This window comes from Schistocerca cancellata, chromosome 5 (assembly GCF_023864275.1).
Source record: "Schistocerca cancellata isolate TAMUIC-IGC-003103 chromosome 5, iqSchCanc2.1, whole genome shotgun sequence".
NCBI classification, from domain to species: domain Eukaryota; kingdom Metazoa; phylum Arthropoda; class Insecta; order Orthoptera; family Acrididae; genus Schistocerca; species Schistocerca cancellata.
In genome coordinates this window covers 773721069-773736980 of record NC_064630.1, presented here as the reverse complement: position 1 = coordinate 773736980, position 15912 = coordinate 773721069, and positions in this window count along the sequence as shown.

Sequence of the window (15912 nt, the reverse complement as noted above, 5' to 3'; positions counted from 1 at the left end):
TAGTAATCCTGAAGATAAAGTCCATGGGCCTGCAGATTCAAAGGAGGGGATCCATTTACTGGCTACTAAAAAGAAACACAAAGAAAAGTAGAACAATAACTAGAGAGGTACGAGACTGCAGAGATACAATACAAAGATTGGTAGACAAAGACAACATATTTGGGCAAATAAATTTACTGGCAATAGGATGCATTCAATTCTGTGTAAAAGAGTGGAGTAGAATGAGACAATTAGTTATCACAAGAGGTCTTGTCCCCTTCATCTCTGAGCATGGACCCTACCCCTCATATTTACGTAGGTTTAATGTAAAGGTGATAGCTGCAGTGACACTGTATACCCCAGAGCACACATTCTTCATTGTAGGAACACAAATCACGATACTGAATGCTACATGTGTTGTTGAAATAACGCCAATGTACAAAATGCTATGATCCGGAGAGGCATGTGAAGTTTTGTGACATTTTGCAGATTTTCATTCACAAGAGGAACTGCAAGCATACATCACAGCAAGACACACAATGTGAAACTCTGAGTAGAACAATGTCTGACAGCAGCAGCAAATTCGAACACTTGCCATTGTAAGGATACGACACTGCCAGCATGGACAGTGACTGTGCAGATCTCATACGAGCAGTGTGACAAGACCTGAAGCGAAATGTGCTCTTGCTGAGTTATCTTTGGCACTAACCCCTGATCATCGTGGAGAACTGCTGAAGAATAATTCTGGGAATTCTGTCCCTAAATTCTGTGCTCTGTGCCCGAGGTACACATCCTCATCTGATTATCTCACTGCTCAATGCAACACACACTGGCTCCAACAGTTGAAGACTGAGGCCACGTTACCCAGCTAGGGGCTGAAACTGAGTGAGAGGTGCAGTAATATCTGTATACCTCTTCACTCACTCACGTAGTTTACATTAACATAGAAATATGCTATAATATACTACAAAATAAATGTTACTGCTTTTTTTAACAGTTTGTCCAAGTTGGCCAAGATACAAGTGGACCACCCTGTTGCTGAGCACACAATCAAACATGACATCCTTCATTTCAATGACTGCTTCACAGCCTGTGCCAAATGGATTCTTCCCACCACCACCAGCTTTTCTGAATGGCACAGGTGGGAACTTCCCCTGCAATACATCCTATGTTCCCATAACCCTCCTAGCCTCACCCATCTAGACCACTCCCTGTTTCCATTCCAGCACTACACACCCATCATTCCTCTGTCTCACTCAGACTTCTCTTCTTTCAGCTACTCTCTCCCCTGCTCTCCATCTAACCTGCAGTACTTCACTGTTTGCCATCTCCACCATACTACTACTCCCCCTCCCCACCCCAGCCTCCTCCTTACCCCCACCCAGTCACCACTCTCATCAGGCACTGGTGCTGCTGCTCACAGTGTGGTTTCAGTTGTCTGAGACTGCAGTCATGTCTGTGAGTTGCGTTTGCGTGTGTGTCTACGTCTATTGTTGATGAAGGGCTTAATGGCTGAAAGCTTTATTTGTGATAGTCTTTTTATTGTGCCTATCTGCGACTCAGCATCTCCACTATATGGTGAGTAGCAACTTTCCTTTTCAAAACATTGCTACATTCCATCCTGGATTTTCAATTTCTAGATCCTCAATTACCTTTTCCATTCTTCTGTATATTTCTTGCCAGTAACTTTGATGCACAAACTGGTAAGCTCTTGGTACAATACTTTTTGCACATATGTGGATGGTATTTTTCTGAAAGCCTCATGGTATTCCTCAGTCTCATAGACTTGACCAGTATATACTTGACAAAGACCAACTTGAATAGTCAATCTTCTTGGATCCAACATCGACTCGGGACAGTGGCTGATCAAGCAGTATGTGGAAAGAGTGAGTGATTCTGCTGGATGAAACCCACTTTTGCATTGGTGTTACTGCTGGCAAAAGATGATAATCTAGACATACTACTACTACTACTACTACTGTAAGTGTGTTAGGAATACTCTGGCAATAATGCTCCCCTCTGACAGGCAGTGCAACTAGTTTACACTCTGATTGAAAGCAAATAGCTTTAAAGCAACTGTATTTGTTTTAGTTTGGTATAATGGAGTCATAGACAGTACCACCAAACACATCCTTGCATGGATGTTATGGAGTCACAAAAGCACTTAATGAATTTCCACAAAGTGCATCTTCAGTTAATAAATGACATGGCGAGGTACTGCTGTAGCAAAATACTAGTGAAATTGGAGATCATGCATAATGTGGCGGGCGTAAATTAGTTTTAGATTCAACTGTCACTTTAACTTCAATGTCTGTGAATTTTGCTGAAGAGAAAACTTCACATACCTTACCTGAACAGGAACATGTCACCAACATGATGCAGTTTGCAGTTATTATTGACCTCATTCACATCCTATTTGCTCCCCCCCCCCCCCCCCCCCCCCCATTTTTTTTAAAGAAAACAGTGAGAGATCATATTTTACCAAAAGGAAAACTCACTCAAGACAACTATAAACTTATGAGACAGAATTGCTGTCCTTACCTTAAGGAGGCAAAATTTTAGTACTGTTGACAGACACATGTAAAAGTACACATGCTATCATTGCTTCTGGTATTAGTAGTTTCTTCCTCGGGGAAGAGAGAGAGAGAGAGAGAGAGAGAGAGAGAGAGAGAGAGAGAGAGAGAGAGAGAGGGGGGGGGGGGAGGGTAAAAGGGAAGGGCAGGTCACACATGCCCCAGTACGAGAGGGACCCACACATTTTGAGGATGAAGATGAAGGTGGAAGTGCCACATTGAGTAGGACATCAAAGACTGCCTACTTTCTATGACACCTCCACCTTCCTACACAATGAATTAGTCAGATGACTGATGAACTAGATGAGACATGGTTGGATATCATCAAAGAATTTTAGAACAACCTTGGAGAAATGTTTTACTTGAGTCAGTAAAATAGCTTTTCCTAAAACAACTGTGCTTTCAGGATCCAGAGCACCCATTAATGGTTGCATGAAAATCAAGAAGTGTGTCAGTGATACCTATTATTTGTATAGTGGTTTGAGCAAAGAAGAAGATAAATTTTGGAATTAGTTCAGAATGAGTACAGCAATCACTTACATGAAAGCATTTTATTACACAATGTAACTGGTTTCAAGTAGACTGCAGAACCATACCAAGTAGGACGAACAACAGATTTTGAACACACACAAAAAAGGGCAGCGTGAATGGCACATATTTATTTGACTCGTGGGAGAGCATCACAAAGAGGCCGAAAAATCAGAATTGGCAGGCAATTGCTAATAGATGCCAACTATACTGTGCAAGCATGCTTACAAATATTCAAGAACCAATACCAAGTGACAATTATATAAATATCCTACAGCCCTCTCTGTACTACTACCACAGGACCAGTGAGGGATTACATTACGTAATTACAATACATACATAAAAAAATAAACTCTAACGTGTTATACAATAGGGAGTACCCTATGTCGTGTACTTCAAAGTGGTTTTGAGATAATGGTAGATGCAGAGCAGCAGTAGTTGACGTACTATGATTATCAGAAGAGGAACATTACTTTTTGTCTACTGTGGGATCATCAGGTCTTTGAAAACTGTCTGTAGAGCAAACCATGTCCAAATTGGATATACATGTTAGTGGGCTACCTTCAGTCTCAGTTCTGTTCCTTTCATTCCGTTCTGTTTCTGATCTGTCAGCCTAGGAATCTTTCAACACACTGCCACTTCCATTTTGAATGAGTCTAACTATAACTGCACTGTGTATGTGTGAAATATGAATTTCATTGTCTATTCACGAGCCACAGTTTTGCTCAACATCACGTTACTGGCAGTGTGAATTCAAGTTTAGGACTACGTAAATGTATATGGTCTCCTACTTTTAGAGTTCAAAATGTTCCAATGGTATCACCTGAATATTATGTCATGGCATCCAACAGGGCCTAGGCATGGGCCTAGGACATTCCTCCACAAACTTTGTATAAAAGCCCACTAACAAGGAACCCCTTGAGTGTGAGGTCACAAAAGGCCAATGATGTTTACAGCATTTGACACCCCACATATTGTCTACCACAGTCACAGTACTGGCTGCTAATGGCTACTGGGGGTGGGACTGGAGGTATCCAGTGGTGAGTACAGCACGAGGCTACGGAATGAAGTAGAACTGCTTAGTTGATGGGTATCTCACAACAGTGATATTGCGCTACCGGTCTTGATTCAAAGCAGAGCAGTGACAACAGTAAACAGAGCAAACATTGCGTTATATCTAAAACAACAGCTGCCAAAGTTGACATTTTTGTCAGAAATGATCCAAGCTATTTCACAGAGAGAGGAAAAAGTGGCATATGAAACATTAGCATTTCTGCAACATGTGTCAGTGGAATGTGTGGTGTCGTATACACTCAACTGTGTGGGCAATGTACATGAGGAATACAATGATGGAGATACATGCTTGACAAGTGACAGTGATACTGAAACAGGTGTCTAGCCATGTAGTTCATCATCCTTTTCAGACAGGGAGCCACAAATCTCATCTCCAGTGAAATGTAGTAAAGGACAATTGTTGACCAAGGAGTGAGTACATGGAAGATCATCTTCAGTATAATAAAAAAAAAAAAAAAAACAATTATGAACATAGTTCACATAAGTCCACAGCAATGTGACTGTGCAGTGCATCATAAAAACTACAGATATTCAAGGGAGGACAAGACACACTTGTTACAAAAACTGGTGTTTGTGCATTTCAATGATGCTCGATACAATTTGCAGGATGTGTATGACAGTGACCCCACTATGTTATGCACATCAAATTGCAACATAGGTTACAGTGATTTCAAGGAAAGGAGTGAATGGTTGAATAACTTCAGATTCCTGATCTGCATATAACAATCATGCTCCTTTAGAGCAAACTATTCCACCTGGAAAGTGTGTGACAAAGCAATTCATACCACTTGGATCCACTGGACAAATTCAAACTCCGGATATTTGTTTTTTTCATGCCTATAAAACATATTATCACACTATCTGCAGCTATGCCTTAAAGGATAGCCAGTTTCACGATATGCTCACGACAGACAGTTTGGGATTCAGCTGCATGCCATCACATTCCATCAGTTCTCAACACCATGTTGTACCAATATGATTCTATATGCATTCTTTAAGTTTGGATACCTAGTGGAATGACCTGCACAGTTTGTATCTCCCAAGAAGTTCATTTTTGATCTTAATGATGCAGACCTTTGTGATCACTGTGGCGTGAAATTTTTCATTTGGTGTTCATGGCTCAAGTCGATAGTTTGTTTTGAACATTTCTTGAATGTCAATGATGTCCATTTTGTGCAGTGTAATACATACATCTCATGGGAGGTTGATCTCTGCACCTCCTGGACACTCATTTTCGGTTGCTCTCCTGCTACACAGGGTGAAACTAATATTTTTCCTGTCATAATTGTCAACACAACACTTACAAATGAACCTTATTAAAAACTGCACTTGTGACCTCGCACTCAAGGGTTTACTTGTTAGTGTCAACAGTTTTTGTTGGAGGACTGTGATAAGCATCTTGGTAGTTAACCACATTCCAGACACGATCGATGGGGAACTCATCGGGCAAATGTGATGACCAGGAAAGTAATAGCACCCATCAGTCTCTTGGGATACCTTTAAATTGTCCATCGCATATGGGTAGGCATCGTCTGACTGATTTTTGATAAGTGGAATTGCCTGAAGGAGGCATAATGTGTTGGACTCTAAAACATCCATGATGCATCTGTCAGTTTAAATTACCCTCAGCAGTATGTGGGAATTGAGATCACATGATGATACAGCATCACACTTTACTCTTTTTTTATCATTCTGTGCAACAACACATGCTCCACATTGTGGCCAACCAATGTAGTTTACAAAATGTAAACTGTTGTCCCTTTAGACAGGCTGGAGTGGGGCTAGATTTTGATGCACCTTGTCACCATATGGGTGGTGTGTTCATCACTGTCTGAGGAACTCATGATTTCTGTACACTTCAAAACTAAACATGAGTGTCTGTGCCACCAAGCCAGATGCAGGTGGGTTCAAACAGTCACACAGTTAAGTCCACACCTGATATAGTGCTTCAGTACCAACCACTTGTCCCTTGCTGCGGTCAATTTGTGTGGTCCAGAACTTACTCAACCTTATGAATGACCATCTTCTATCTGCTGGTTCCACATGCGCATTATTGTCATAGTAGCATGTTGCTGAGAAGCAAAAATGTTCCAGATGTGCATCATTGTCATATTAGTGGGCTGAGTAGAAACAAAAATGTCACACCCTGACAAATTATGTTCCTGGTGAACGATCACCATTCTCCTCTCACTTTCCTGCTGATACTGTGCGCTCTGAGGCCAATGACACATACCGGCACTCTGGTTTTCATTGCTCACTATGTTGCCTCTTCACTAAATAAGCTTGGCATAATGCGGTCTTTTCTTGTTACATAACAAATGATACTGCTGGGCCAAAGTGAGTGTCATGTTCTTGCAAACTTAATCATTTATTCTGGTACACTGTTCTACAGTTTCTCCAAGTTTGGATTCAGACAGGCAATTCATCCTAGGGTTGAAAGATTCACATATTATAATATAATCCAATAGCAGAAAGCAGAATATTATAAAGAAACTTCAGTACATTCGGCTATCTTAGCACACGTAGGAATGAACTTCATCTGTAAACCATGAGCAGGTGTGGCAGGGTATAAAGTTCCCCTATTTTTTGTTTTCCAAGTGTGCTTAACTTGACTGACAAGCAGAACTCTCCAAAAGAGCAAGTGCTATTTTCTTTAGTGAATGTAATTACTTATTATACTGTGAGGTACGATTGAGATACTGTGAAGTGTTCAACATTAGTACATATCATATACATTGTGTGCCTTGTCATGTAAGTATGAGAGGGATTAAAAAATAAGTTAGCAAGTCCCTTTCAAGAAGAGATTTATTCAAGATTTACACAAAGTCACTAAGACACTGATATATATATATTACTTTTCCCATGATACACTACTGTTGTTTAAGCATTTGTTTGACAGGTAAACCAGTATGTTGCATGTGGCATACACAAAATCAAGATCTAGGAGTCATTTAACAACAGCCTCCCAAATGTCAGCAACAGTTCTGTAGTAGTGACCAGACAGGAGCTTCTTGAACAACAAAACAGGCGCACTTGTGTATTTTAAACAGCAGATCCATCTTTTGCTCTGAACCGGAAAAATGCCAAGCCTTATAGCCATCTATTTGTTGATGCCTTTCTAGCCGTTATTTAACTTACGTTTAGTGGCAATGTTAGATTAGTCCTGGAACTGCAGCATCAGTTTATTGTACACACCAAGTGCATGGTAATGTAAGTACTATTCAAACTGCCAATGTTATGTCTTTTCTTCTCATGCTGCATGGTAAGTCTCTCCTGACCCGCGGTTCTGGGTGACTTTGCCGAAATCTATCCCTTTTCCTAGACCTCTCCAGTCATTTTCCTTCACCCTTCTTCCTTCACCTTCAACCCTTCTGCGTGAAGAAGGAGCCACTGGCTCCAAAGGCTTGCCTATTACAACAGTCTTTTATGTCCGCTTCATGAGTAGATTTTTTTTATCTATCCAATTAAATGACAATGTTATGTCTTGTACATTTACACGAAGCAGTGTACTAAAAAGTGGTAAATTTTAGATATGTCCATTTCTATTAAAAGTACTTACAGATAAGGAATCAGAGCAGACACTTTCAAAAGTGCTTGCAGAAGTTGCACAATACTGATGATTTGTTTTCTGGTGGAGGGGATGAAGTAATATAACCAACTGATCACAATAGTGACTGAAATTGAGTGAGATGAAAGATTACCTTCCTTTGATACTGAAGATGATGTATTTATTGGTAGGAACAAACAAACAAAATGAATGAAAAATGATAGGATGAAATGACGTCACATGTAACAGCAAAAAGTGCTGTCAAGATCTTTTCAGGCACTATAAATGGCTCTGAGCACTATGCGACTTAACTTCTGAGGTCATCAGTTGCCTAGAACTTAGAACTAATTAAACCTAACTAACTAACCTAAGGACATCACACACATCCATGCCCGAGGCAGGATTCGAACTTGCGACCGTAGCGGTCGCCTGGCTCCAGACTGTAGCGCCTAGAACCCGCATGGCCACTACGGCCGGCTTTTCAGGCACTATAAAATGGTAGCATGCAGCATTTTAGAGGAAATAGAATTGCCCGATAAAATCATAAGTACTGATAGTATAGCTGAAACTGTGCATTTTCCAATGTTTACATTCACCAAAAACAATAAAAAAGTTATTCTAAAGATATGGATGCTAAATTGACAGATCAAACTCTAACTTTTGCAGTATTAGGCATTCTATTTCATTGGCCTCCAAAGTGGAAACCACACAAATGCACTGGGCCTTTGGTCAAATGACGGAACAAGAATGATTTTTTTGAGATACGCCAAGAGTTACCAGAAATTTTATTTGCTTGTCACATGTAGTGGAGTTGATTATACAGAAACTAGGGGCTTGCAACATAAAATGGATACGATAGTAAATATTAGGAGCTTTCTGGATGCATTTGTGAAAAACTGTATGAACAGTTACAACCTTGGAGAATTTGTTACTAGAAGCATTCAGAAGTTGTTGCAGCTTCATACAATACATTCCCAACAAACCAGCTAAACATGACATAAAAATATTTGCTCTGTGCAATGCTAAGTCATTCTACACTGGTTTGTTGGAAGTGTATTGTGGTAGACAGCCAGGACCATTCTGTGTTTATAATATTGTTACAATATTATGAAAAGGATAGTTGCTATTCACTGTATAGCAGATAAGCTGAGTCGCAGATAAGCACAGTGAAAAGACTGTCAGAAAGTGAGCTTTTGGCCAACAGCCTCCGCTGAAAACACACACACACACACACGGGCGAAACTCACTCACACACGACCACAGTTTCTGGGTAGCCTCAGCAGCCTTATAGGCCGAAAGCTCACTTTCTGACAGTCTTTTTGTTTTGCCTATCTGAAACTCAGTATCTCCACTATATTGTTAGTAGCAGCTATTCTTTTCATAATACTGTTACTCTCCATCCTCAATTTTCCATTGTTTCATTCGGTACATTCTGTGTAGACTAACTGAACCAACAAAAGGCACAGATGTGAATGCCAAGTGTGACAATACATAACTGGTACACTGGCTGTTTGCTGGCTGGCTCTCCTGCAAAAGCAAAATCACTTTTGTAGGAGTGCAACGAAGGGATAAAAAAGAAATTTTTGCACAACAAAAACAGAGAAATTGGTCTGGCAGTTTTTGGGTACCATAAAGACATTGTTCCCCCTATGAACCATGGGCCTTGCCGTTGGTGGGGAGGCTTGTGTGCCTCAGCGACACAGATAAGCATACCGTAGCTGTAACCACAATGGAGGGGTATCTGTTGAGAGGCCACACAAATGTGTGGATCCTGAAGAGGGGCAGCAGCCTTTTTCGTTAGTTGCAGGGGCAAGTCTGGACGATTGACTGATCTGGCCTTGTAACATTAACCAAAACGGCCTTGTTGTGCTGGTACTGTGAACGGCTGAAAGCAAGGGGAAACTACAGCTGTAGTTTTTCTCGAGGGCATTCAGGTTTACTGTATGGTTAAATGATGATGATATCCTCTTGAGAAAAATATACCCCCATTCAGATCTCAGGAGGATGTAATTATCGGGAGAAAGAAAACTGGCATTCTGTGGATTGGAGTATGGAATGTCACATCCCTTAATCAGGCAGGTAGGTATGTTCGAAAATATTACAAAATAAATGGATAGGTAAAAAGTTAGATGTAGTGGGAATTAGTGATGTTCGGTGGCAGCAGGAATAAGACTTCTCATCAGGTGAATACAAAATCAAATAGCGGTAAGGCAGGAGTAGATTTAACAATGAATAAAAAAAAATAGTAGTGCAGATAAGCTACTATGAACAGCATAGTGAAAAGATTATTGTACCCAAGACAGATACAAAGCCCATGCCTACCACAGTAGTACAAGCCAACTATCTCTGCAGATGATGAAGAGATTGAAGAAATGTATGACGGGGTAAAAAAAAATTATTCACATAATTAAGGGAGATGAAAATTTAATACTCATGGGTCAATAGCAGAGAAAGGAAGAGAAGGAAAAGTAGTACGTGAATGTGGACTAGGGTAAGGAATGAAAGAGGAAGCCGTCTGGTAGAATTCTGCGCAGAGCATAACTTAATCATAGCTCGCACTTCGGTTAAGAATCATGAAAGGAGGTTGTATATGTGGACGAGGCCTGGAGACACTGGGAAATTTCAGATAGATTATATAATGGTATGACAGAGATTTAGGAACCAGGTTTTAAATTGTCAGACATTTCCAGGGGCAGATGTGGACTCTGACCACAATCTATTGGTTGTGAATTGTAGACTAAAACTGAAGAAACTGCAAAAATATGGGAATTTAAGGAGATGGGACTTGGATAAACTGAAAGAACCAGAGGTTGCAGAGTGTTTCAGAGAGAGCATTGGGGAATGACTGACAAATACAGGGGAAAGAAATACAGTTGAAGAAGAATGGGTAGCTTTGAGGGATGAAGTACTGAAGGCAGCAGAGGATCAAGTAGGTAAAAAGTGGAGAGCTAGTAGAAATCCCGTGGGTAACAGAAGAGATATTGAATTTAATTGACGAAATGAGAAAATATAAAAATGCAGTAAATGAAGCAAGACAAAGTAAATACAAATATCTCAAAAATGAGATCAACAGGAAATGCAAAATCACTAAGCAGAAAGATACGTATATAGCTTATTTTCTGTGTTTACTTCGTAATTCTTACTTGCAATGCGTGTGAGTTTCGTATAGGAGGTGTAATTTCGAGTTTTAGTTACTGTAATCGTAAATTCAGGCAGATTGTAGCGCAGTCGTTAGGCATTTGTACAGGTTAGTTCATACATTCTTTGCGTGTTTCCCTTGCGTTATCTAGGCACGGACTCTTGTTTCAGTAACTGTTGTTCAACATCGATTAGAATGGACAGGGACTGTGATTGCTGTGTTCGGATGAGGGCTGAGTTGGCATCCCTTCGCTCACAGCTGCAAGCGGCGCTGACTTCGATCATGCAGCTTGAGGCTGTTGCCAGTGGGCACCACTGTGGGGAGCCGGACTTGGGTATCACGGGGATGTCAACCTCGTCCCGTCTGTCCCCAGATCGGTCTGCCGCTGTGGTTTCCTGGCTGCTGCCCGCAGTGGGGCTGAGCCCTCTCCTGTGGTTGATTGGGAGGTCGTTCAAAGGCGTGGCAGGCAGCAAAAGACGTCCCCGGAGGCTGATCAGAAAGCCTCCCCAGTGCGTCTGACAAACAGGTTTCAGGTACTGTCTCTGGCTGAGCCAGATGCCGCTGCCTGCCCTGTTTCAGAGGATGATTCTCAGCCTTCAAGGTCCGGGCAATCGCAGAGGGTGGGCTTATTGGTAGTTGGGAGCTCCGTGTAATGGGGCCCCTTGGGGATATGGCGGCTAAGGAGGGGAAGAAATCCAGTGTGCACTCCGTGCACATTCTGGGTGGAGTCATTCCTGATGTGGAAAGGGTCCTTCCGGATGACATGAAGAGCACAGGGTGCAGCCAGCTACAGGTGGTGGCACATGTCGGCACTAATGACGTGTGTCGCTTTGGATCTGAGGAAATTCTCTCTGGATTCCAGCGGCTATCTGATTTGGTGAAGGCTGCCGGTCTTGCTTACGAGATGAAGGCAGAGCTCACCATCTGCAGCATCATTGACAGAACCGACTGCGGACCTTTGGTGCAGAGCTGGGTGGAGGGTCTGAATCAGAGGCTCAGACGGTTTTGCAACCGTATTGGCTGCAGATTCCTTGACTTGCGCCATAGGGTGGTGGGGTTTCGGGTTCCGCTGAATGGATCAGGAGTTCACTACACTCAGCTGGCGGCTACACGGGTAGCGGAGGCTGTGTGGCGTGGACTGGGCGGTTTTTTAGGTTAGAAGGCCTCGGGAAAGTACGGGGTGGGCTGCAATCTCAAAGGGTGCATGGCAAATACAGGACGTGCTTGGATCAAGGAACAGCCGGAATTGTAGTTGTAAATTGTTGTAGTTGTGCTGGGAAAGTCCCTGAGCTACAAGCGCTAATAGAAAGCACAGAAGCTGAAATTGTTATAGGTACAGAAAGCTTGCTAAAGCCTGAAATAAGTTCTGCAGAAATTTTTACGAAGTCTCAGACGGTGTTCAGGGAAGATAGATTAGGCAGAATTGGTGGTGGAGTGTTTGTGTCTGTCAGTAGTGGTTTATCTTGTAGTGAAGTCGAAGTAGATACTCCGTGCGCATTGGTATGGGCGGAGGTTATACTTAACAGCCGAACTAAGTTAATAATTGGCTCCTTCTACCGACCCCCAGACTCCGATGATATAGTTGCTGAACAGTTAAGAGAAAATTTGAGTCTCGTAACAAATAAATACCCCACTCACACAGTTATAGTTGGTGGGGACTTCAACCTTCCCTCGATATGTTAGCAAAAATACTTGTTCAAAACCGGTGGTAGGCAGAAAACATCTTCCGAGGCTGTCGTAAATGCTTTCTCCGAAAATTATTTCGAGCAGTTAGTCCACGAACCCACGCGAATTGTAAATGGTTGCGAAAACACACTTGACCTCTTAGCCACAAACAATCCAGAGCTAATAGAGAGCATCATGACTGATACACGGATTAGCGATCACAAGGTCGCTGTAGCTAGGCTCAATACCGTTTCTTCCAAACCCACCAGAAACAAACGCAAAATAATTTTATTTAAAAAAGCGGATAAAGTGTCACTAGAAGCCATCCTAAGAGACAATCTCCATTCCTTCTGAACTGACTACGCAAATGTAGACAAGATGCGGCTCAAATTCAAAGATATAGTAGCAACAGCAATTGAGAGATTCATGCCTCATAAACTGGTAAGAGATGGAACTGATCCCCCATGGTACACAAAACAGGTCCAAACGCTGTTGCAGAGGCAACGGAAAAAGCATGCAAAGTCCAGAAGAATGCGAAATCACGAAGATTGGCTAAAATTTACAGACGTGCGAAATTTGGCACGGGCTTCAATGCGAGATACCTTTAAAAGGTTCCACAACGAAACATTGTCTCGAAATTTGGTAGAAAATCCGAAGAAATTCTGGTCGTATGTAAAGTACACAAGCGGCAAGACGCAGTCAATACCTTCGCTGCGCAGTGCCGATGGTACTGTTACCGATGACTGGGCCACTAAAGCAAAGTTATTGAACGCAGTTTTCCGAAATTCCTTCACCAGGGAAGACGAATGGAATATTCCAGAATTTGAAACACGAACACCTGCTAGCATGAGTTTCTTAGAAGTAGATACCTCGCTTGATACGGGCAAGTCTTCAGGTCCAGATTGTATACCGATTAGGTTCCTTTCAGATTACGCTGATACAATAGCTCCCTACTTAGCAGTCATATACAACCGCTCGCTCACCGATAGATCTGTACCTACAGATTGGAAAACTGCGCACGTCGCACCCGTGTTTAAGAAGGGTAATAGGAGTAATCCATCGAACTACAGACCTATATCATTGACGTCGGTTTGCAGTAGGGTTTTGGAGCATATACTGTATTCAAACATTATGAATCACCTCGAAGGGAACGATCTATTGATACGTAATCAGCATGGTTTCAGAAAACATCGTTCTTGTGCAACGCAGCTAGCTCTTTATTCGCATGAAGTAATGGCCGCTATCGACAGGGGATCTCAAGTTGATTCTGTATTTCTAGATTTCCAGAAAAGCTTTTGACACCGATCCTCACAAGCGACTTCTAATCAAGCTGCAGGCCTATGGGGTATCGTCTCAGTTGTGCGACTGTATTTATGATTTCCTTTCAGGAAGGTCGCAATTCGTAGTAATAGACGGCAAATCATCGAGTACAACTGAAGCGATATCAGGTGTTCCCCAGGGAAGCGTCCTGGGACCTCTGCTGTTCCTGATCTATATAAATGACCTGGGTGACAATCTGAGCAGTTCTCTTAGGTTGTTTGCAGATGATGCTGTAATTTACCGTCTAGTAAGGTCATCCGAAGACCAGTATCAGTTGCAAAGCAATTTAGAAAAGATTGCTGTATGGTGTGGCAGGTGGCAGTTGACGCCAAATTATGAAAAGTGTGAGATAATCCACATGAGTTCCAAAAGAAATCTGTTGGAATTCGATTACGCGATAAATAGTACAATTCTCAAGGCTGTCAATTCAACTAAGTACCTGGGTGTTAAAATTACGAACAACTTCAGTTAGAAAGACAACATAGATAATATTGTGGGGAAGGCAAGTCAAAGGTTGCGTTTCATTGGCAGGACACTTAGAAGATGCAACAAGTCCACTAAAGACACAGCTTACACTACACTCGTTCATCCTCTGTTAGAATATTGCTGCGCGGTGTGGGATCCTTACCAGGTGGGATTGACGGAGGACATCGAAAGGATGCAAAAAAAGGGCAGCTCGTTTTGTATTATCACATAATAGAGGAGAGAGTGTGGCAGATATGATACGTGAGTTGGGATGGAAGTCATTAAAGCAAAGACGTTTTTCGTTGCGGAGAGATCTATTGACGAAATTTCAGTCACCAACTTTCTCTTCTGAATGCGAAAATATTTTGTTGAGCCCAACCTACATAGGTAGGAATGATCATCAAAATAAAATAAAATAAGAGAAATCAGAGCTCGAACAGAAAGGTTTAGGTGTTCGTTTTTCCCGCGCGCTGTTCGGGAGTGGAATGGTAGAGAGATAGTATGATTGTGGTTCGATGAACCCTCTGCCAAGCACTTAAATGTGAATTGCAGAGTAATCATGTAGATGTAGATGGCTAGAGGACAATCGTAAGGATGTACAGTCATATATCACTAGGGGTAAGGTAAATACTGCCTACAGGAAAATTAATGAGACCTATGGACAAAAGAGAACCACCTGCACGAATATCAAGAGTGCAGATGGGAAACCACTCCTAAGCAAAGAAGGGAAAGCTGAAAGGTTGAAGGAGTGTATAGAGGGTCTATGCAAGGGTGATGTACTTGAGGATAATATTACAGAAATGGAGGAGGATGTAGATGAAAATGAAATGGGAGATGATACTGCATGAAGAGCTGGACAAAGTACTGGGAGACCCAAGTCAAAAAAAGGCCCAGGGAGTATATAACATTCCATCAGAACTACTGATAGTCTTGGGAAAGCCAGCCATGACAAAACTCTACCTTCTGGTGAGCAAGATTTATGAGACAGTTGAAATACCCACAGACTTCAAGGAGATTATAGTAGTTCCAATCGCAAAGAAAGCATGTGTCGACAGATGTGAAAATTACTACACTATTCAGTAAGTCATAACTGCAAAATACTAACACAAATTCTTTACACACGAATGGAAAAATTGGTAGAAGCTGATCCTGGAGAAGATCAGTCTGGATTCCGTAGAAATGTTGGAACATGCGAGGTAATACTGACTCTACGACGTACCTTAGACGATACATTAGGGAAAGGCAAACCTACATTTCTAGCATTTGTAGACTTAGAGAAAGCATTTGACAATGTTGACTGAAATACTCTCTTTCAAATCCTGAAGGTGGCAGATGTAAAATACAGGGAGCGAAAAGCTATTTACAATTTGTACAGAAACCAGATGGCAGTAGAGTTGAGGGGCATGAAAGGGAAACAGTGATTGAACAGGGAATGAGACAGGGTTGTAGCCTCTCCCCGATGCTATTCAATCTGTATATTGAGCAAGCAGTAAAGGAAACAAAAGAAAAGTTCGGAGTAGGTATTAAAATCCATGGAGAAGAAATAAAAACTTTGAGGTTCGCCGATGACATTGTAATTCTGTCAGAGACAGCAAAGGATTTGGAAGAGCAGTTGAACGGAA